This window comes from Dendropsophus ebraccatus, chromosome 14 (genome assembly GCF_027789765.1).
Source record: "Dendropsophus ebraccatus isolate aDenEbr1 chromosome 14, aDenEbr1.pat, whole genome shotgun sequence".
In the NCBI taxonomy this organism is placed as follows: Eukaryota; Metazoa; Chordata; class Amphibia; order Anura; family Hylidae; genus Dendropsophus; species Dendropsophus ebraccatus.
The window spans coordinates 5,508,095-5,530,944 of NC_091467.1; the positions used below are offsets into that span (position 1 = coordinate 5,508,095).

General features: G+C 44.1%; 1 protein-coding gene across 6 annotated transcripts in view; it reads left to right on the plus strand.

Moving 5' to 3' along the window:
- Positions 1–22,850, plus strand: part of EYA2 (EYA transcriptional coactivator and phosphatase 2) — a 107,518-nt gene that overhangs the window by 3,500 nt on the left and 81,168 nt on the right. For 3 of the 6 annotated variants that reach the window (XM_069952398.1, XM_069952393.1, XM_069952392.1), the window contains exons 2-3: positions 11,184–11,259; positions 11,508–11,703. The exons of the other annotated variants lie outside the window; for them this stretch is intronic. The gene's annotated coding sequence lies outside the window, so the exon portion shown is untranslated. The remainder of the gene's footprint in view (positions 1–11,183; positions 11,260–11,507; positions 11,704–22,850) is intronic. 6 annotated transcript variants of the gene reach the window in all.

Consider the following 22,850-nt stretch of genomic DNA (forward strand, 5'->3'; position numbering starts at 1 on the left):
ACTGAGGTGGGGCCCCTCCAGGATCAGCAGCTGCTTAGCCCAGGACATGGCGGTGCGGGGGCAGGTAACTGAGGTGGGGCCCCTCCAGGATCAGCGGCTGCTTAGCCCAGGACATGGCGGTGCGGGGGCAGGTAACTGAGGTGGGGCCCCTCCAGGATCAGCAGCTGCTTAGCCCAGGACATGGCGGTGTGGGGGCAGGTAACTGAGGTGGGGCCCCTCCAGGATCAGCGCTGCTTAGCCCAGGACATGGCGGTGCAGGGGCAGGTAACTGAGGTGGGGCCCCTCCAGGATAGGCGGCTGCTTAGCCCAGGACATGGCGGTGCGGGGGCAGGTAACTGAGGTGGGGCCCCTCCAGGATAGGCGGCTGCTTAGCCCAGGACATGGCGGTGCGGGGCAGGTAACTGAGGTGGGGCCCCTCCAGGATCAGCAGCTGCTTAGCCCAGGACATGGCGGTGCGGGGGCAGGTAACTGAGGTGGGGCCCCTCCAGGATCAGCAGCTGCTTAGCCCAGGACATGGCGGTGCGGGGGCAGGTAACTGAGGTGGGGCCCCTCCAGGATCAGCGGCTGCTTAGCCCAGGACATGGCGGTGCGGGGGCAGGTAACTGAGGTGGGGCCCCTCCAGGATCAGCGGCTGCTTAGCCCAGGACATGGCGGTGCGGGGGCAGGTCACTGAGGTGATACTGTATTCTGGGAACCATGTCTGCACAGTTTGTAAAGTTATGGACTCCAATGACTTTACGATGTATACATGTGTGCTGCTGCGGACCCCAATTGTGTGTGTCGGCACAGACTCCGATGACTTTATGATGTATACATGTGTGTGCTAGCAAGGACCTCAATGACTTTACAATGTATAATGCATGAACCCTGATCACTTTACGATGTATGCGTGTGTGTACAATGTATATGTGTGTCTGCTAGCACGGACCCCAATGACTACAATGTATACAGTATGTGTGTTTTGGCACAGACCCTGATAACTTTACAATGTATACGTGTGTGCTATGGTTGTATATGTACCATGGACTGTATAGCAGGTGTAAGTGACTGATGGGTTGTTGGTCTAAGGCAGGGGTCTCAAACTCGCGGCCCGCGGGCCAACTGCGGCCCGCGGGACACAAGTTTGCGGCCCCCACCACTTTACTGCCCGGCGGCCCCCCTCCGCCGCCTGGCCCATTGATCGATCTTGTGACCGCAAGCAGTGTTTTGCTTGCGGTCACAAGAGTCTGTGTTGGACGGCCCCGGGCTGATGCTGCCTCCCTGGGGGTGTCCCCGGGATTCCCGGACAGCACGCGCACCAGGGAGCTGTGTGCGCAGCAGCTGTTGCTTCCGGGTCAGGGAGCGCTGACCCGGAAGTAACAGCCTGGCGCACATAGCTCCCTGGTGCGCGTGCTGTCCGGGAATCCCGGGGACACCCCCAGGGAGGCAGCATCAGCCGGGGGTCCGTCCATAAGAAGGGAGCTGCGACGGGGGATCGATGTGTTAGGTGAGTTGTTTTTTTTATTTTGTTCTTTATCTACTTTGCGAGGGACAAGATATGGGGACAACATCTACAAAGAGGGGGGGCATTTATTTGGGGGGAAAGATAAGGGAGGCATCTATATGGGGGAAAAGTTAAGAAGGGGGCAACATAAAAGAGACATCTATATGGGGGGGAGATAAGGGGGCAACATAAAGGAGGCATCAATGTGGGGGGGAGATAAGGGGGCAACATAAAGGAGGCATCTATATGGGGGGAGATAAGGGGGCAACATAAAAGAGGCATCTATATGGGGGGAGATAAGGGAGGCAACATAAAGGAGGCATCTATGTGGGGGGGAGATAAGGGGGGCAACATAAAGGAGGCATCTATATGGGGGGAGATAAGGGGGCAACATAAAGGAGGCATCTATGTGGGGGGAGATAAGGGGGCAACATAAAGGAGGCATCTATGTGGGGGGGGGAGATAAGGGGGCAACATAAAGGAGGCATCTATATGGGGGGAGATAAGGTGGGCAACATAAAGGAGGCATCTATATGGGGGGGAGATAAGGGGGCAACATAAAGGAGGCATCTATGTGGGGGGGAGATAAGGGGGCAACATAAAGGAGGCATCTATATGGGGGGAGATAAGGGAGGCAACATAAAGGAGGCATCTATATGGGGGGAGATAAGGGGGCAACATAAAGGAGGCATCTATGTGGGGGGGGGGGGAGATAAGGGGGCAACATAAAGGAGGCATCTATATGGGGGGAGATAAGGGAGGCAACATAAAGGAGGCATCTATATGGGGGGAGATAAGGGGGCAACATAAAGGAGGCATCTATGTGGGGGGGGGAGATAAGGGGGCAACATAAAGGAGGCATCTATATGGGGGGAGATAAGGTGGGCAACATAAAGGAGGCATCTATATGGGGGGGAGATAAGGGGGGCAACATAAAGGAGGCATCTATGTGGGGGGGGGGAGATAAGGGGGCAACATAAAGGAGGCATCTATATGGGGGGAGATAAGGTGGGCAACATAAAGGAGGCATCTATATGGGGGGGAGATAAGGGGGCAACATAAAGGAGGCATCTATATGGGGGGGAGATAAGGGGGGCAACATAAAGGAGGCATCTATATGGGGGGGAGATAAGGTGGGCAACATAAAGGAGGCATCTATATGGGGGGGAGATAAGGGGGGCAGCATAAAGGAGGCATCTATATGGGGGGGGAGATAAGGGGGGCAACATAAAGGAGGCATCTATATGGGGGGAGATAAGGGGGGCAACATAAAGGAGGCATCTATATGGGGGGGATAAGGGGGACAACATAAAGGAGGCATCTATATGGGGGGGATAAGGGGGCAACATAAAGGAGGCTTCTATATGGGGGAGATAAGGGGGCAACATAAAAGAGGCATCTATATGGGGGGGAAGATAAGGAGGGGACTACATGGGGGGCATCTACTATAGGGGAACTACACAGAGAGGGGCTCCCAAGGAGATGCACATGGGGCCATCTATATGGAAGACTGAGCAAGGGGCCATCTTTACACAGAGGGAGGCATATACTATAAGGGGGGTCACATAGAGTCAGCCTACCCACTAAACGAGGGTGTAAATGGGACAATACAGATGTGCAGTTAGTAGAGAGATGAGGATGGTGCCAGTGTGAGGAGCCTAATATGTTTCTCTGGTAGATTCCGTGGATTCGCGGCTCAAAGAAGTTCTCACAATGGCCGAGGACAGAAGGAGAAGATGATAAAAAGGGAAGAACTCCGATCAATGAAGACGTCCCCTGTGAGTCACCTGATGTAACTTTCATGTTCAGAAAGTTAAATGTTAAGGAACTGTCAATACAGACATTTGAATATGAATAATAATTACATTTGATGACATTGGAATGTTTTTGTAAGAGCTTTTCTTGTGGAAACCCTGATGCGGCCCAGCCTCACCCAGACTCTACCTCCAGCGGCCCCCGGGTAAATTGAGTTTGAGACCCCTGGTCTAAGGTCTTTAGGCCCTTGTGCCGCACTCCGAGGTGATTTCCCCACAATGCCCCATCCAGCAGGGGGGGTGCACACTGCCCTGGGGCCTCTTTCATATGTAAGTTTATGTTTTGTTTTAATGTTTTTTTTCTAGCAGGATGAATCATGAAATTCATAGGTCATGTGAGTCATTGATTTTTCTTTAAATGACATCCCTTGTAATAAAAATAAAGTGACCCAGTGACCCAGGAAACACAACTAGCGTACATACACCGTCCACTCTGCTCACTGTACAAGCAGTGAGGATGACGAAGGAGTCGCTTTCTTCCAGACACAGCTCCTTTCTAGTCATTAGGTTGGATGTGAAATTGCAATTCCATTGAAGTGATTGGAGCAGAGCTGTAATAGCGCACATAACCTAATGAGAAGTGTGGCGCGTTTTCTTATCTTGGATAAATCCTTTAAATTCCACCTGATGTGCAATACCATTCAACTAATTTGCCTCAAAAGTTTGGCATTGTTTTGGTCTAGTGTGTCGGCACGGACCCCAGTGACTTTATGATGTATCCGTGTGTGTGTCGGCACGAACCCCGGTGACTTTATGATGTATCCGTGTGTGTCGGCACGGACCCCGGTGACTTTATGATGTATCCGTGTGTGTGTCGGCACGGACCCCGATGACTTTATGATGTATCCGTGCGTGTGTCGGCACGGACCCCGATGACTTTATGATGTACTGTATCCGTGTGTGTTTTGCATTGGACTCTAATGATGTATATGTGTGTGTCACCATGGACTCCGATGACTTTTCAATGCATACATGTGTACTGGTGCGGACCCTACTGATGTTACAATGTATATGTCAGACTCCGCTGACTTTATGATATGTACATGTGTTAGCTAGCATGGACCCCTATAACTTTACAATGTATAATGCATGGACCCTGATAACTTAAAGGGAACCTGTCACCCGGCATTCCGGCGCAGAGCCCGTCCGACCCCCCGGTGGAGCCTTGGATACTTACCATTTGCTGAAAGTCCCGCTCCTGGACCCGGTCCCAGGACGGAGATATCACCGTTGGCAGCCGTGCGCGCGCACACCAGAGATAAGACCGATGCCCATAGAAAATGACGGCTCTAGTCATTCTCTATGGGCCTCAGATTCATCTCTGGTAATTAGCATACATTGCACGCTCAGCTTCGGGAGCAAAGGGCAAGTATCCGGGGCTCCACCATAGGGTCTAGTGGACTCTGCGCCGGAATCCCGGGTGACTGGTCCTCTTTAATGATGTATACGTGTGTTTCAACTTGGACTTTGTTGACTTTACGATGTATGCGTGTGTATACGATGTATAAGTATGTGTGCTAGTACGGACCCCAATGACTTTACAATGTATTTGTGTGTTTTGGCACAGAACCCAATAACTTTATGACGTATACTTGTGTGTTTCGGCACAGACCCTAATGACTTTATGATGTATACTTGTGTGCTATCGTTATATAGTCACCATGGACTGTTCTATAATTTCAGCAACGTGTAATAGCAGTGACAGCAGACCACCGCTATCTTCCATGCATACATCCTAAGGCTGCGTTCACACTACGTATATTTCAGTCAGTATATGTATATTTCAGTCAGTATATTTCAGTCAGTATTGCAACCAAAACCAGGAGTGGATTAAAAACACAGAAAGGCTCTGTTCACACAATGTTGAAATTGAGTGGATGGCCGCCATTTAATGGCAAATATTTGCTGTTATTTTAAAACAACGGCTGTTATATTGAAATAATGGCCGTTATTTACTGTTATATGGCAGCCATCAACTCAATTTCAACATTGTGTGAACAGATCCTTTCTGTGTTTTTAATCCACTCCTGGTTTTGGTTGCAATACTGACTGAAATATACTGACTGAAATATACGTAGTGTGAACGCAGCCTTAGGGTGCCTCTACACAGACAGATTTATCTGACAGATTTTAGAAGCCAAAGCCAAGAATGGATTTGAAAAGAGGAAAAACCTCAGTCTTTCCTTTTTGACCTGTTCAGTGTTTATAATCTGTCTCTGGCTTTGGCTTAAAAAATCTATCAGATAAATCTCTCTGCGTAAACCCACCATTAGATTGTCCAGGCAACCCCTCCCACTGCTCCCAGCACCCCCCCCCCACCTTGCCTGCTTATTAAAGCTGATGCGTTGTACCATCGCTTCTTTTTTTTTAACCTTTTTTTTAATTGCCGCCCAGTTCATGACCATTCTTTTACTGAGCAGGTCGGTGCTTGGGAAAAGACTGTTGCTGAGTCCGGGAACTGGCCGTCAATTCAAAAAAGGACCACGCCACCAACATCCCTGCACCAACGCTGGTCAATTAAGGTAAAAAAAAGCAGCAGTGTACCAGGTGGTACATTGGCTTTAACCCCTTAAGGACTGGGCCTGAAATGACCTTAAGGACCAGGCCAATTGTCACGTTTTTGTTTTTTCCTCTTCGCCTTCTAAGACCCATAACTCTTATTTTTTCACCTACAGGGTGAGTGCTTGTTTTTTTCAGGAACAGGTGTACTTTGTAATCGTGTCTTTCAATCTGCTATAAAATGAATGACGGAACCCCCAAAATATCATTTATGGGGTGAATTTGGGTCAAAAAATGCAATACCGCAAATTTTTTTTTTTGGGGGGGGGGGGTCCATGTTTACGTAATGCACTTTACAGTAAAACTGTCATTTTTTCTTTATTCTATAGGTCAGTCTGAACACGGCGTTATGCGTGTTTAGGGTGCCTTCACACGTACCTTATCGCTGCTTATTTCTCGCACAAAACTCGCATCAAACTCGCATGAAAGTAGCTGCGTTTTTTGTGGTGTTGAACTTGCCTGTGAAAATCAAAACTCGCTTGTAAAAATCGCACCAAACACGCAGTGAGAATACACATACATTGGCTTGATAGCAATCAGTATCAATGTGGATTTATGTGCGAGAAACTCGCAGCGATAAATACACAGCGATACGGTACGTGTGAGGGCGCCCTTACTAGGTTCTTTAACGTCTTACTATTTTTTTGCAAATAGGTATATTTTATTTTTTCACCTACGGGGTCGTATGGGGCATCATTTTTTGCGCTATGATCTCTAGTTTTTATTAGTAAAATTTTTTTCTAGATCAGACATATTGATTGCTTTTTATAATTTTTTATATACATAAAATATAATTTTAAAAAAAGCAATCTCTGCATTTTTTTACCACTTTTCATTCACGCCGTTCACCGTGCGGGAATAATATTGTAAATCAGGCGACTATGCGCGCTGTGGTGTATTATATGTTTTTAACTTAATTATTTTTATGTGTTTTATGTATAAAATGAGAAGGGGGTGATTTTCATTTTTTTTTTTTGGGGGGGGGGCTATGGGGAATTTTTTTTAACTTTTATGGATCATTATTATTATTTTTTTTTTACTTTATAAGTCCCCTTAGGGGACTTTTACATTAATACATTAGATTGGTCACACTGATCACTGCTATGCCATAGCATAGCAGGGATCAGTGTTATCTGTGATCTTCTAATAGAGCCTGCCTGTGGCCTGTGTCAGAAGATCGGACTGCACGGAAGTAAGGAGTATACCTCTGTCAGTCAGGCAGTGAGATTCGGACCCCTGCAGACACGCTGCGGGGGTCCCGATTGGTAAGTGACAGGAGAAGCTCCTGTCACACTTAAACGCTGCGGTCGTAAATGTACGCCCCTGATTGTTAGGGGTTCATTTTGGGCCATAAAATAGATCCCTCTTAGACTAGACAGTCAACAGATACACATACCTGCCTGAGAATCTAGCACTGTATGAGGCTGTTCATCTAAGACCCTGTTCACACAAAAAATAACATAAAGCCAAATCTGCAGTGTGAGGTTTAGAAAGTTCTCATTTTCCTGCAAAATGTAGCAATATCAGTAAAAAGCAGTAAAGTAAGACAATACAAGTGCTGTATAATCTGTGTGTGAGAGCGGACGGGTATTCTTATAATACACTGCGCCATCCAACATGTATATATATATATATATATATATATATATATATATATATAGATGCATGACACAGAAGTGCTGACATTGATGTGTAGGCAGCTGAGCACTCACTCGCTGTCAGCCCTCGTAGTAAGGGTACAAACACACACAGCAGATACGCAGCAGATTTGATAGTGTGTTCAGTTATTTAGATCAAATCTGCTGCGTATCGCAGCAGTAAATACGCAGCGTATATGCCGTGTGTGTTTGTACCCTAAGGCTGCACTTCCCCCCATGTGTAGCTTCACAGTAAGCTGAGCTGCTAATATTGCCCCTTGCAGGAGCGGCCGTGTGATGACGACAGGTCAAGCTGTACCGTGCGGTAATTGGCGTTAGTTATAATCACACCACAGCGGTGAACCCTGACCATGTCTGCATTTACTAAAGAGTGTTTTAGTCCTCACCTGCAGATTTCTGTGAACACCACACTGTGTGAACCCGGCCTTAAAGCTAACGCCCACAGTATGCAGCCTGAGGCTGTGTTCACACAAGTGAGCTTGAGGCACATTTTTAGTACGGTCATGTTTACAGGTGAGAAACGGTTGAGACTGTCAGGAGTTTTTTTAACCTGTTTTTTAAATTTGAGCCATTTTTTGTCTGTTTTTCCCTCATATATTTAGGTTTCTGTTCTGCACTAAAAGGTAGAGCTCAAAAAACGTCACTTCCATTGGGATTTTATTTTGGTTGTTTGCCTCCCAAATCACATTCTAAAATCCATCACTATTTTGGCCCGCATCATGTCCCTGGTACCTAAAGTCGCGATCTTTGTGGGAACAGGGTTTAATTTGGAATTGTTTTAACTGACCGTAGCCTTATTGTGCTTCGTGGGTGATCTGTGAACAGTGATTTCTTATTGGAGATTATAGTTCTGTAAGCCTATCGGGATGTATTCTTATATCCCGTCTCTTTGTGTGAATAAGAGCCATGTTACGCAGAAAAATTATTGTGCAAAAAATCGTTACTTTCTTCAAATTGAATTTAAAGATAATCTTTCTGTGTGTATGCAGGCCACGATCAAACGACTAACGGAAATTCATTTGTATGTTGTTGTTTGCATCTGTTAAGTGGGACCATAAAATGATTGGTAATCATTTGCAAACCTTTTGGTGTATGTACACATTGCTCGTTCAGTATTACACATGTATTCTAGAGTATATGAATGATCGTAGTTATGATCGTAATAGTGATCGTTTGCAATAGTTTATCGTTAATTTAAGAAAGCAAAAAATCTGACCCTAAGGCTTTGCATGTGTTCTGACTTCTACTTGCGATTTTTGTTTAAATTTTTGGACACTGAATACAATAAAGAGACAGTCTCCTGTATTCTCTGTGGTGCTGCAGCAGTGCTCCTCTCCAGGGCACGGCGCTATTCTCTAATGGTCTGATCTGCTTTGTATGTCAAGGATCTTGTATGGTTAGGGTCCTGTTAGACTAAGCAATTTTTAGTTTTCTCCTATTAACGATAAATGATCGCAAACAACCTGAAATTGTTCACCATAATACACAGAACGATAGTTATTATTGTGATTATTTGTATACACTGAACTACTCTACTCCATCTGAACCCAACAAATGATATTATGGTCAGCTCAAAAGATGCCAACAACTACATAGGAAAGAATTTTCGTTAGTTGTTTGATCTTTTTCTTCGTACTGACAAAAAGATTATCACTTGAATTTGAACAGTATTATGATTTTTTACACGATAATCTTTTCGTGTAATAGGGCCCTTAGGATAGGAGGTCAGGGGCCCAGATTTATCTGATCCGCCTATAGCAGCCAATCACAGCCCTGCTGTAAATCATTGCTCCCGACGATCAGCTGACTGAAAACCCCTCAAGTATATAACATCAGCCTCTCGAAGTGTCCTGCCGTGCCGAAAAGCAATTCTGTGAGGAAATGTGATCACATCCCAACACAGAGGTGCAGAGTGTGGCCTCAGAGCCTCGCTCCCTTCTCCCCATGTTGTAGATGGCAGGGAGCTAAAGAAATGGAACATATCTGTTACTGAATCCCTAGGTGTTAGTTCAGGGGGTATTTGGAGAGTTTACATGCAGGGGGTGAATTGCTGCATTAGGACATACTGCACCCAGGAGAGCCCCCAGCATGCTCACACCCTGGCATTTGCTTGCATTGTTTTTGTTGTAGATACGTATTGACCAACAAGACTTATGCTGCGTTTACACGGAACAATAATTGGCTCGATCGTACGATTAACGATGTCGGAGTAACGATTTTTTTTTCATAACGGTCAGCGTTTAGATATATCGTACGGAAATCTGTTTTGCGATTGTTTTGCGATCGCTTAATGCTGCGTTTACAACATGTTCTAAAATCATTGTTCGCAAAAAATTTGCATATCGTTCCCTGTAAACAGTCGTTCACCAATTTTTCCTATGTACGAGATAGGCTTAAGCGACCGCAAAACGAATTTTCTGTACGATATATCGTACCGTCTAAATGCTGATAGTTATGAAAAAAAATCGGTACTCCGACATCGTTCGGGCCAATTATTGTTCCGTGTAAACGCAGCATAAGCCTTTCTCACACATTGGTTAAATCGGCAAACGACTGTTTACACTGAACGATCTGCGAATTTTTGACGAACGACGATTTTAGAACATGTTGTAAGATCAAAATGAACGATTTCTCGTTCGTCGTTTGATCGTTCGCAGCATTTACACATACAATTATCGTTCGAATTCGATCGTTATTGTGCGAATTTGCACGATAATTGTTCCGTGTAAACGCAGCATTAGGGTCCATTTACACTGAAAGATTATCTGCCAAAGATTATCTGCCAAAGATTTGAAGCCAAAGCCAAAAACAGACTATAAACAGAGATCAGGTCATAAAGGAAAGCCTGAGATTTTTCCTCTTCTCAAATTTATTCCTGGCTTTGGCTTCAAATCTTTGGCAGATAAATCTGTCAGATAATCTTTCTGTGTAAATGGACCCTTAATGAGGCTTATTCTATTATATACACTTATAAGTGACAACCGTATGGATACGGTGAGACATGGCGTCTTCTGACTTGCCTCCTACAAGGACACAACAAGCAAATTGATTTCTCCGCTTTGGCTTTGTAATTTGGTTCATTCTTCATATTTGTCTGTACTGTGTGACATTGAGAAGCCCCACAAGTTGTGCAGGGGAATATATATATATCATATACTGTGTGTGTGTATATATATATATATATATATATATATCATGCTGTACAAACCGCCATGAGTCCATGAATCTAACCGCCATCAGTGGTGTGATAGGAAGGCGTCCGTATCGGTGTGTGAGGACGTCGGCCCCAGAATGATGAGGGACCTGGTTCTCTGCACTGTTCGGAGCTCTATACCTTCTTGCTGGCAGCTGCGGGAACCTTCATCCTACATCCATGTATTTTTACAGTTTCAGATGTTTACTCACTGAAAAAAAGGAGAATAAATTCAACAAACCAAAAGACTCCTTAGTGTAACCCAAACTAGGACGCCCGTCACTCTCCCCCCCTTTCCGTACGCCGGTGATTCATTCTTAACTTGTTTACTGCTGGTAACATTCGTGTGGACCCAAAAACGGTTTAGGAATAACATAAAGACGCCAGGGTGTAGCTTGTAAACTCCTAACGCTTGGTGTTGAGGACTTTTGCAGGGATTTTATATGTATATATTTTTCTCTTTTTACTTTCCATAGAAATTTCCAAGGATAACCGAATGTGGCCAATAAATGGTTAAAGAAGGACTGATAGGAATGGAGTTGTGGAGCTGGGGTAGGTGTGGTGACGTTTTGTCCTGAGTAGTGTCCTCCTGTCTTACAATGGGTTTGGAGACCTGTGTGTTTGGGATTGAAGCCACCCACCCCTTCCTTGTGTCTCTCCCACACCCCTTCCCTCCTCCCCCTGTGTGCTCACAGCCTGTCCATACTACTCCCCCTCCTGTAGATGTAGAGGGCAGTCACCAGCATAGCACCTGGACAGCAGGAGCAGCCCTGTTCATCACTTGTATTTTCTATGCACAGCTGATGGGATTCAGGACACTTTACCACTAAGAGGAAGCTGCTCCCTCCTTCCCTGATCACTTCAGGGAGTCTGCACCGTCTCAGCCTCAATCTTGAGACATTTCCTTCTTCTTCCTCACCCTCCACTGGCTGCCCGGCGAGCAGACACCACTGGTTTGGCTGGAGAACACTGAGGGTCGTCTTCTTCTGGACAGTGGTAAGTGCTGGGCTCCAGTGTGCATCTACCCCTGGCCTCTGGCTTAGTCCTATAGCAGTAAATAGCAGTTGTAGTGGCAATTGTGATGGGACACTATGGTGTATAGTTATCATTAGATTATAGCCTTTATATACAGGGGCCATCCCTCAGGCGTCCGGTCTTATTCTTACTATTCTTACTACACAAAACAAATAATAAGAATTAGATTTTGTTACATGATGTTCAGACGGTGTTCACCGCACAGTCACAGAAAGCGCAACGAATGTGAACACAACCGCACATCTAAACATCAGGAGCAAAACACAAAGCTCTTCTGTTGTACCTGACCCCTACGATCGGCCGTGTTCACAAACTGGAAAAAGTCTCTTCTGTTGTACTGGACCCCACGATCGGCCCTGTTCACAAACTCCTAAAAAGTCTCTGTTGTACTGGAGCCCAAGGAAGTTTTACTGCCGCAAAAAAAAAAGAAAAGAAAAGAAAAAGCGGAGTGAAATGCCGGAGCGTCCTGGATGTAATAAAATAACCCGGAGCAGAGAGCACTAATCATTTCCATTAAAGACCAATTAATCCTTACAATTCAATAACGTTTTACGCCCGTCAGGCCGCGCCGGGGAAAGCCGCCACCGCCGCCGCTTACATTCTAATCTTTAACAGAGCTTTTTAATCATTTCTAAGTTGAGTTTTAAGTCCATAAAGGCAATAAAGGGGGAATGGGTTGCCAGCTGTTCACGAGGACTTTTCCTTCCAGTGATTTACGGGGCTTCTATAGGCAGCAGCAGGACTGTACAGGAGGTTTGAAGTCGGCAGCGGAATCTTATAAGGAAGTTATTAGACTTTCACCTTCAGAACTGCTTTACTTCATCCTAAATCCATTCCCGTTACTTTATCCCCCGCATCAGACTCATTTACTGCATCCGCAAACGGAGCCACCAAGAAATCCTTTCATCTTCCCTATATATTACACCTACACACGTTATATACTTGTATGTATTATAGTATAGTCACTGTGAGATTACTGACACATACGCACTGTGTATATACTCATGTATTATAGTATAGTCACTGTGCGATTACTTATACGCACTGTGTATATACTCATGTATTATAGTATAGTCACTGTGCGATTACTTATACGCACTGTGTATATACTCATGTATTATAGTATAGTCACTGTGCGATTACTTATACGCACTGTGTATATACTCATGTATTATAGTATAGTCACTGTGCGATTACTTATACGCACTGTGTATATACTCATGTATTATAGTATAGTCACTGTGCGATTACTTATACGCACTGTGTATATACTCATGTATTATAGTATAGTCACTGTGCGATTACTTATACGCACTGTGTATATACTCATGTATTATAGTATAGTCACTGTGCGATTACTTATATGCACTGTGTATATACTCATGTATTATAGTATAGTCACTGTGCGATTACTTATACGCACTGTGTATATACTCATGTATTATAATATAGTCACTCTGAGATTAGTGACACATACGCACTGTGTATATACTCATGTATTATAGTATAGTCACTGAGAGATTACTTACATGTACACACTGTATATGCTCATATATGACATACACACTTTATATCCTCATATGACATATACACACTTTATATACTCTGCGATTACTTAAATATACACGTTTTATATACTCATGTATTATATTAGTCACTGTGAGAAGTTACGTGTACACCCTTTATATACTCATGTATTATAGTATAGTTATATACTCATGTATTATAGTATAGTCACTGTGAGAATAGTTGTGTACACCCTTTATATACTCATGTATTATAGTATAGTCACTATGAGATTAGTTACATGTACAACCTTTACATTCTTGTGTTGTAAAATAGTTATATACTCAGGTATTATAGTAGTGAGATTACTTACGTTATATATTTATGTATTCTAGTATAGTGCTATACTCACTGTGACATTACTTACATGTACACACTGTATATACTTATATATTATACTATAGTCACTGTGAGATTGCTTACAGGTACACACACTTAATATATATTTACAATGACATTATTTACACTTTATATACTCATGTATTATAGTATAGCCTCTGTGGGATTTCTTACCTATACACACTTTATATTTACTATGAGATTATTTATACTTTATATACTCATGTATTGTAGTCACTGTGAGATTATTTACATGTACACGTTATCTACTTATGTATTATAGTCTAGCCCCTGTGCGATTATTTACATATACTCACCTATTATACGAAATAGATTATCTAGCTGTACACATGTGATATACTTATGTATCATAGTATAGCTACTGTGAGATTTATTTGTTTATGCATATACTTTTATAGTATAGCCCCTGTGTGGATATTTACATGTACACACTTTATATTCTTATATTATAGTATAGCCCCTGTGAGGATATTTACATGTACACACTTTATATTCTTATATTATAGTATAGCCCCTGTGAGGATATTTACATGTACACACTTTATATTCTTATATTATAGTATAGCCTCTGTGAGAATATACACTTTATAAACTGATGTATTATAGTATATTCACTGTCAAATTAAATGCACACAGTACATACTCATGTGTTATAGTTATATACTCATGTATTATAGTATAGCTACTGTGAGATTTTTTCCACGGACACACTGTATATACGTGTATATTATAGCATAGTTACTGTGAGATTATTTTTTATATATATATATATATATATATATATATATATATATATATATATATATATACACTCATGTATTATAGCATAGTCACTGTTAAAATACTTACATGTATATACTCATGTATTGTAGTATAGCCCCTGTGAGATTATAGCATAGTTGCTGTGAGATTCGTGTATATATAATATAGTCACTGTGAGATTGCTTACATGTACACACTGTATATAGGTGTATATTATAGCATAGTCACTGTGAGATTACTTACATGTATATACTCATGTATTATAGTATAGCCCTTGTGAGATTATTTACATGTACTCACATATTATACTATAGTTGTGAGATTACTTACATGCACACACTGTATATACTTGTATATTATAGCATAGCCGCTGTGAGATTAGTGACACTTACACACTGTATATACTCATGTATTATAGCATAGTCGCTGTAAAATTCATGTATATACCCATGTATTATAGTATAGTCACTGTGAGATTACTTACATGTAAACACTGTATATACCCATGTATTATAGTATAGTCACTGTGAGATTACTTACATGTAAACACTGTATATACTCATGTATTATAGTAAAGTCACTGTGAGATAAATGACACATACACACTGTATATACTTGTATATTATAGTATAGTCACTGTAAGATTAATTACATACACCCTGTGTATACTTGTATATTATAGCATAGCCGCTGTGAGATTTGTGTATATACCCATGTATTATAGCATAGTCACTGTGAGATTAGTGACACATACACATTGTATATACTTGTATATTACAGCATAGTCATTGTGAGATTCGTGTATATACCCATGTATTATAGTATAGTCACTGTGAGATTACTTACATGTACACACTGTATATACCCATGTATTATAGTATAGTCACTGTGAGATTACTTACATGTACACACTGTATATACTTGCATATTATAGTATAGTCACTGTGAGATTACTTACATGTACACACTGTATATACCCATGTATTATAGTATAGTCACTGTGAGATTACTTACATGTACACACTGTATATACCCATGTATTATAGTATAGTCACTGTAAGATTACTTACATGTACACACTGTATATACCCATGTATTATAGTATAGTCACTGTGAGATTACTTACATGTACACACTGTATATACCCATGTATTATAGTATAGTCACTGTGAGATTACTTACATGTACACACTGTATATACCCATGTATTATAGTATAGTCACTGTGAGATTACTTACATGTACACACTGTATATACTTGCATATTATAGTATAGTCACTGTGAGATTACTTACATGTACACACTGTATATACTCATGTATTATAGTATAGTCACTGTGAGATTAGTGACACATACACACTGTATATACTTGTATATTACATCATAGTCATTGTGAGATTCGGGTATATACCCATGTATTATAGTATAGTCACTGTAAGATTACTTACATGTACACACTGTATATACCCATGTATTATAGTATAGTCACTGTGAGATTACTTACATGTAAACACTGTATATACTTATGTATTATAGTAAAGTCACTGTCAGATAAATGACACATACACTCTGTATATACTTGTATATTACAGCATAGTTATTGTGAGATTCGTGTATATCCCTTTGTATCATACCGCATTTTAGCAGCTCTAATATAAATTTCTCCCGTTTTTTAGTTCTATTAAATTTGTTTGGAATTTTTTACATCTGGGAATTAATTTTGCAATTGAATTTTGCAGCCGGTTGTGTATTTAATTCCAGACTAATTGTAGAAGAGCAGACTTGTGTGTGATAATGTGCTACTGTTGTGTGGTCATTGTATAGAGCGGCTCCAGGAATCCGGGGGCTTTATACTTTCCTATCTTGCTGCTTTGTGGCCGATGTGAGGGGCACCAGTATAGCCTGGTAATTCCGGATTACCCTCCATACAATATATGGTAATTGCGTTACACTGAAACTTATTAGAGCTAATCTAATGCCACCCTCATTAAGCGCTCTGTTCTCAGGAGCTGAAATCCTAATAATAAATAAGAGATAATTCTATTTACGGCTTTCTAGCTGATGACAATTTGATGCCGTTCTTCACGTGCCCCTTCCCTGACTTGTAATCAGTTTGCGGAGAGGATTGTTCCTCCAGGGAATGTTTTTTATTACACAGATTGGTTGTGTTTATCCGGCGGCTCTTGGCGCAGGTAATGAGCGGTGATGAGAAGGAGAAACACTCCTGTTATCATAATATAGAAGCCCTGGATGCCGCCAGAATGACTTCTTTGTTAGAAGAGGAAAACGCTGGATTTAGTAAAACAAACGCCTCAATGGCTGAACCAACGCAGGAGCGTCCTGTGGATTTAGCAAATAGTGCGCTGATGACAGAAAGGAATCCTGATCACAAACACCTCTGTGCCGCCGGCTTCACCCAGCAGAGCTGGAGGCTGCGAGCGAGCGGCCGGGCTGGAGACAATAGCTCCTCCGCTGTGAGTGTTCAGACTATGCTGCCGCTGATAATGTGACAAATAACCGCGGCCACAACATCCTGACACCACATCACTAAAGTGATGACATTACCTCCCCGTCCTCAGGTGGTCAGCCTGGAGTCCATCATGTCTTCTATCAGGATTCTTAGACTTTCATTAGCCTATGTTCACACACTGTATTTTTGCTCAGTACTTTGGTCCTCATATTGCAACCAAAACCAGGAGTGGATTAAAAACACAGAGAGGCTATGGTCTCACACTGCTGAAAATTCATTTAATGGCAAATAATTGGCATTATTTTAAAACATTGGCCGTTGTTATGAAATAACTCCAATTATTCGTCATAAAATAACGGCTATCAACTAGATTTCAGCAGTGCGTAACCATAGGCTCTCTGTGTTTTCAATCCACTCCTGGTTTTGGTTGCAATATGAGGACCAAGGTACTGAGCAAAAATACTGTGTGAATTCACACGTGTAAGAAAAACGTTAGAAATGTGAATGACAATTCCATAAATGTTATTACTGTATCCACATATATGGCACGTTATCAAGGCTGCTGGATTATTATGGAGAACACATAGACATATACTGAGAACAAGTAGGGATAGACAAAGAACACGTAGATGTAGACTGAGAACACGCAGGCGTAGACTGAGAACACGCAGGCGTAGACTGAGAACACGCAGGCGTAGACTGAGAACACGCAGGCGTAGACTGAGAACACGCAGGCGTAGACTGAGAACACGCAGGCGTAGACTGAGAACACGCAGGCAAAAAAAATCATAAAAATATATATATATAATTTTTATTTTATTGTATTTTTTTTTTTTTTTTTTTTTGTATTTGTGGAGTGCCCTGTATATGGCGGGCACTCTGTATTTGTGGAGCGTCCTGTACATGGCGGGCACTCTGTATTTGTGGAGCGTCCTGTATATGGCGGGCACTCTGTATTTGTGGAGTGTCCTGTATATGGCGGGCACTCTGTATTTGTGGAGCGTCCTGTACATGGCGGGCTTCCTGTATTTGTGGAGCGTCCTGTATATGGCGGGCACTCTGTATTTGTGGAGCGTCCTGTACATGGCGGGCTTCCTGTATTTGTGGAGCGTCCTGTATATGGCGGGCACTCTGTATTTGTGGAGCGTCCTGTATATGGCGGGCTCCCTGTATTTGTGGAGCGTCCTGTATATGGTGGGCTTCCTGTATTTGTGGAGTGTCCTGTATATGGCGGGCACTCTGTATTTGTGGAGTGTCCTGTATATGGCGGGCACTCTGTATTTGTGGAGTTTCCTGTATATGGCGGGCACTCTGTATTTGTGGAGTGTCCTGTATATGGCGGGCTTCCTGTATTTGTGGAGTGTCCTGTATATGGCGGGCACTCTGTATTTGTGGAGCGTCCTGTATATGGCTGGCTTCCTGTATTTGTGGAGCGTCCTGTATATGGCGGGCTCCCTGTATTTGTGGAGCGTCCTGTATATGGCGGGCTTCCTGTATTTGTGGAGCGTCCTGTGTATGGCGGGCACTCTGTATTTGTGGAGTATCCTGTATATGGCGGGCACTCTGTATTTGTGGAGCGTCCTGTATATGGCGGGCACTCTGTATTTGTGGAGCGTCCTGTATATGGCGGGCACTCTGTATTTGTGGAGCGTCCTGTATATGACGGGCACTCTGTATTTGTGGAGCGTCCTGTATATGACGGGCACTCTGTATTTGTGGAGCGTCCTGTATATGACGGGCACTCTGTATTTGTGGAGCGTCCTGTATATGGCGGGCACTCTGTATTTGTGGAGCGTCCTGTACATGGCGGGCACTCTGTATTTGTGGAGCACCCTGTATTGGTAGGGGTCCTGTATTTGTAGAGCGTCCTGTGTCCATTTTGCAGGAGGAGGTGATTGTGGATTTAGAACCATTGAGTGCATTTTGTTAAGGGTTTAACGCCTGAGTGTCCGTGTTTTTCCTGTTTTCTGGTATTTTCAGCTTGCAGCTATATAGCGTTCTAGTCGCTGCATTTAATTGTGTGTATAGTAACAACGCCTCGGAGAGAGCTTCTACCTCAGCATCAGAATTATTGGGGTTCTCTCATTATAGGACACCCATAGTGGAGCGGATACTGCTCCTCACAAGTATTGGGGTTCTCTCATTATGGGGCCGCTCATAATGGAGCGGATAACACATGGGATTTCGCGCTTTGTGAGCCATTGCACAGGGCGAGCTTTGTTGATTGGCAAAATATTCCTGTTTCATATTTTTGTGATTGAAATGTAGTTATAAAGGATGAATATAAGGGTGTCAGGGAGTGTCCGTGTGGGGGCGTCTCTGCCCACCATGTTCCTTATAAGTTTCTGTATTCACACATGTCCCCCAGTCAACCATCTTCTCAGATGAAGGCTGTCACTCACAGCCTGTTCCCATGAAAGCGCTGAGTGTTATGGGTAGATCTGGGTGATTGACATCTCTGCTTATTTTACTGCAATTCTTGAATTTCATGTATGAGGCTGCCGAGCAGGAGGTATCTCAGTCATCCCTGTCACAAGAGTTACACATGGGGTGGGGGGTTGTTTCTAACACCTCAATAATGTAAATCCAAAATGGCGCTCAGCATAAAAGTCAACAAGCGTCTGCTGAGGTCATTCCATTGTGTAATAGTGTCTGCTCACCTATACTGTACAAGGGATGGTGCACCCCAATGATATATCTGCTCACCTATCGTGTACACAGGACAGTACACACCAATAATATATCTGCTGACCTATTAGTAAGGTTTTGTGACTTGGAAACCTCTCGCTTTACTGCACTGCAGCTTTAAAGCAGATCCATAAATTCGATTAGTTTTTATAAAGATTTTCCTACTCATTCCACCCTGGAGCTGCCAAGCGTCAACACGATGTCCTCCAGAGGACAGTATAAAATGCATGCGGCACATGTCACTAACATGGATGACCCAATAAACATCTATTATCTTGGCCAGAAAATTCCATCAGTTTATTGTAGCTAGAGAGGGGCGGTGCTGTCCTGGGCGGAGTGTTGTGTTATAGAGGAATGGTGCCGTCCTGGGCAGATGCGTTGTGCTATGGAGGAGTGGTGTCGTCCTGGGCAGATGCGTTGTGCTATGGAGGAGTGGTGTCGTCCTGGCCAATTGCGTTGTGCTATAGAGGAGTGGTGCCATCCTGGGCAGATGCGGTGTGCTATAGAGGAGTGGTGCCATCCTGGGCAGATGCGGTGTGCTATGGAGGAGTGGTGCCGTCCTAGGCGGAGTGTTGTGCTATGGAGGAGTGGTGCTGTCCTAGGCGGAGTGTTGTGCTATGGAGGAGCGGTGCCGTCCTGGGCAGATGCGGTGTGCTATGGAGGAGTGGTGCCATCCTAGGCAGAGTGTTGTGCTATGGAGGAGTGGTGCCGTCCTAGGCAGAGTGTTGTGCTATGGAGGAGTGGTGCCGTCCTAGGCAGAGTGTTGTGCTATGGAGGAGTGGTGCCGTCCTAGGCAGAGTGTTGTGCTATGGAGGAGTGGTGCCGTCCTAGGCAGAGTGTTGTGCTATGGAGGAGTGGTGCCGTCCTAGGCAGAGTGTTGTGCTATGGAGGAGTGGTGCCGTTCTGGGCGGAGCGCTGTGCTATGGAGGAGTGGTGCTGTCCTAGGCGGAGTGTTGTGGGCTAGAGTAGTCGTGCCATCCTGGGCGGAGCGCTGTGCTATAGAGGAGCAGTGCCGGAGCTTTGTGCTGTAGAGAGGTGGTGCCGTCCGAGGCGGAGAATTGTGCTATAGAGGAGTGGTGTCCTGAGCCGTGTTCACATCGTTAAGTGCACAGCGCAATCTGTGTAGAATTTCAGCAGATAGTTTCAGATCAACCGAATACGGGCGATAATCGCTTTGTGCAATAGGGCCTTAAGAGGCGGCCTATCCTTCTGTATGTAACATACTGGCTTAAACAATATGGGGCGCAGTTCAGTGTGAATTACAATGTATGTGTATATATATGTATATATATGGTGTATATTCCCACTCTAAACAATTGCACATAAGTGTCACTAAGTTTGTGCCAGCATATATCCTGGCATAGCCTAGGGGGCCAGCATCTCCCGTGGGCTGTGGAGTAGATGGGCGGTGGAGTAGGCGGCCAGCATCTCCCGTGGGCGGTGGAGTAGGCGGCCAGCATCTCCCGTGGGCTGTGGAGTAGATGGGCGGTGGAGTAGGCGGTCAGCATCTCCCGTGGGCAGCGGAGTAGGCGGCCAGCATCTCCCGTGGGCGGTGGAGTAGATGGGCAGCGGAGTAGGCGGCCAGCATCTCCCGTGGGCGGTGGAGTAGATGGGTGGTGGAGTAGGCGGCCAGCAGCTCCCGTGGGCGGTGGAGTAGACGGCTGACCACATCCATACAATCTGTATAGAAGTGGCTGTGGGGCATGGCAGCCCCCTCTGATGCTGGGACTTTGCAGCCTCCTCAGGGTCATAAATGCAGAATAAAGTAATTGCTGCAGTTAATCCTAATTGTCAGTAACGCAGGACGGCACTTGTGTCCGTCAGTAAGACGCTCTTAGAGACTGAGCGATCCTGGCCTTCATTACTGCCGTAATCCCACCTGCTGTTTATATAACAGGCAGTGAGGAGTTTATACAGCGCTCATTCTCTCATCATGTCGAGTGTTAGAACAGCTGGCCGACACATTTCTCTCCAACCTGACGTCTGGACTCTACTGGGTTAATGGAGTTCCATAGCTGCCTGTAGCTCCGGGTCCTGCGTGGACATGTAACGTTACCTCCTTAATGGACTGTGCTGTACTTTATATTACCTCCCTCCCCGCGGGCACCCAGGATCAGTCTCCTTCAGCAAGGTTATACGTCCCTGGATACAAGCGGTATACAGGGCTCCGGCCTGTACAATACATACTGAGGCTATGTTCACACTACGTATATTTCAGTCAGTATATATATATTTGTCAGTATATTTCAGTCAGTATTGTGGTCCTCATATTGCAACCAAAACCAGGAGTGGATTAAAAACACAGAAAGGCTCTGTTCACACAATGTTGAAATTGAGTGGATGGCCGCCATTTAATGGCAAATATTTGCTGTTATTTTAGAACAGCGGCCGTTATATTGAAATAATGGCCGTTATTTACTGATATATGGCGGCCATCCACTCAATTTCAACATTGTGTGAACAGATCCTTTCTGTGTTTTTAATCCACTCCTGGTTTTGGTTGCAATACTGACTAAAATATACTGACTGAAATATACGTAGTGTGAACCCAGCCTGAGTCAGCGAGGTTATAAATCCCTGGATACAGGCGGTATACAGGGCTCCGGCCTGAGTCAGTAAGGTTATACGTCCCTGGTTACAAGCGGTATACAGGGCTCCGGCCTGTACATTACATACTGAGAGTCAGCGAGGTGATACGTCTCTGGATACAGGCAGTATACAGGGCTCCGGCCTGTACAATACATACTGAGAGTCAGTGAGGTTATGCGTCTCTGTATACAGGCGGTATACAGGGCTCCGGCCTGTACAATACATACTGAGAGTCAGTGAGGTTATGCGTCTCTGTATACAGGCGGTATACAGGGCTCCGGCCTGTACAATACATACTGAGAGTCAGTGAGGTTATGCGTCCCTGTATACAGGCGGTATACAGGGCTCCGGCCTGTACAATACATACTGAGAGTCAGTGAGGTTATGCGTCTCTGTATACAGGCGGTATACAGGGCTCCGGCCTGTACAATACATACTGAGAGTCAGTGAGGTTATGCGTCTCTGGATACAGGCAGTATACAGGGCTCCGGCCTGTACAATACATACTGAGAGTCAGTGAGGTTATGCGTCTCTGTATACAGGCAGTATACAGGGCTCCGGCCTGTACAATACATACTGAGTCAGTGAGGTTATGCGTCCCCGGATACAGGCAGTATACAGGGCTCCGGCCTGAGTCAGTGAGGTTATGCGTCTCTGGATACAGGCGTATTGT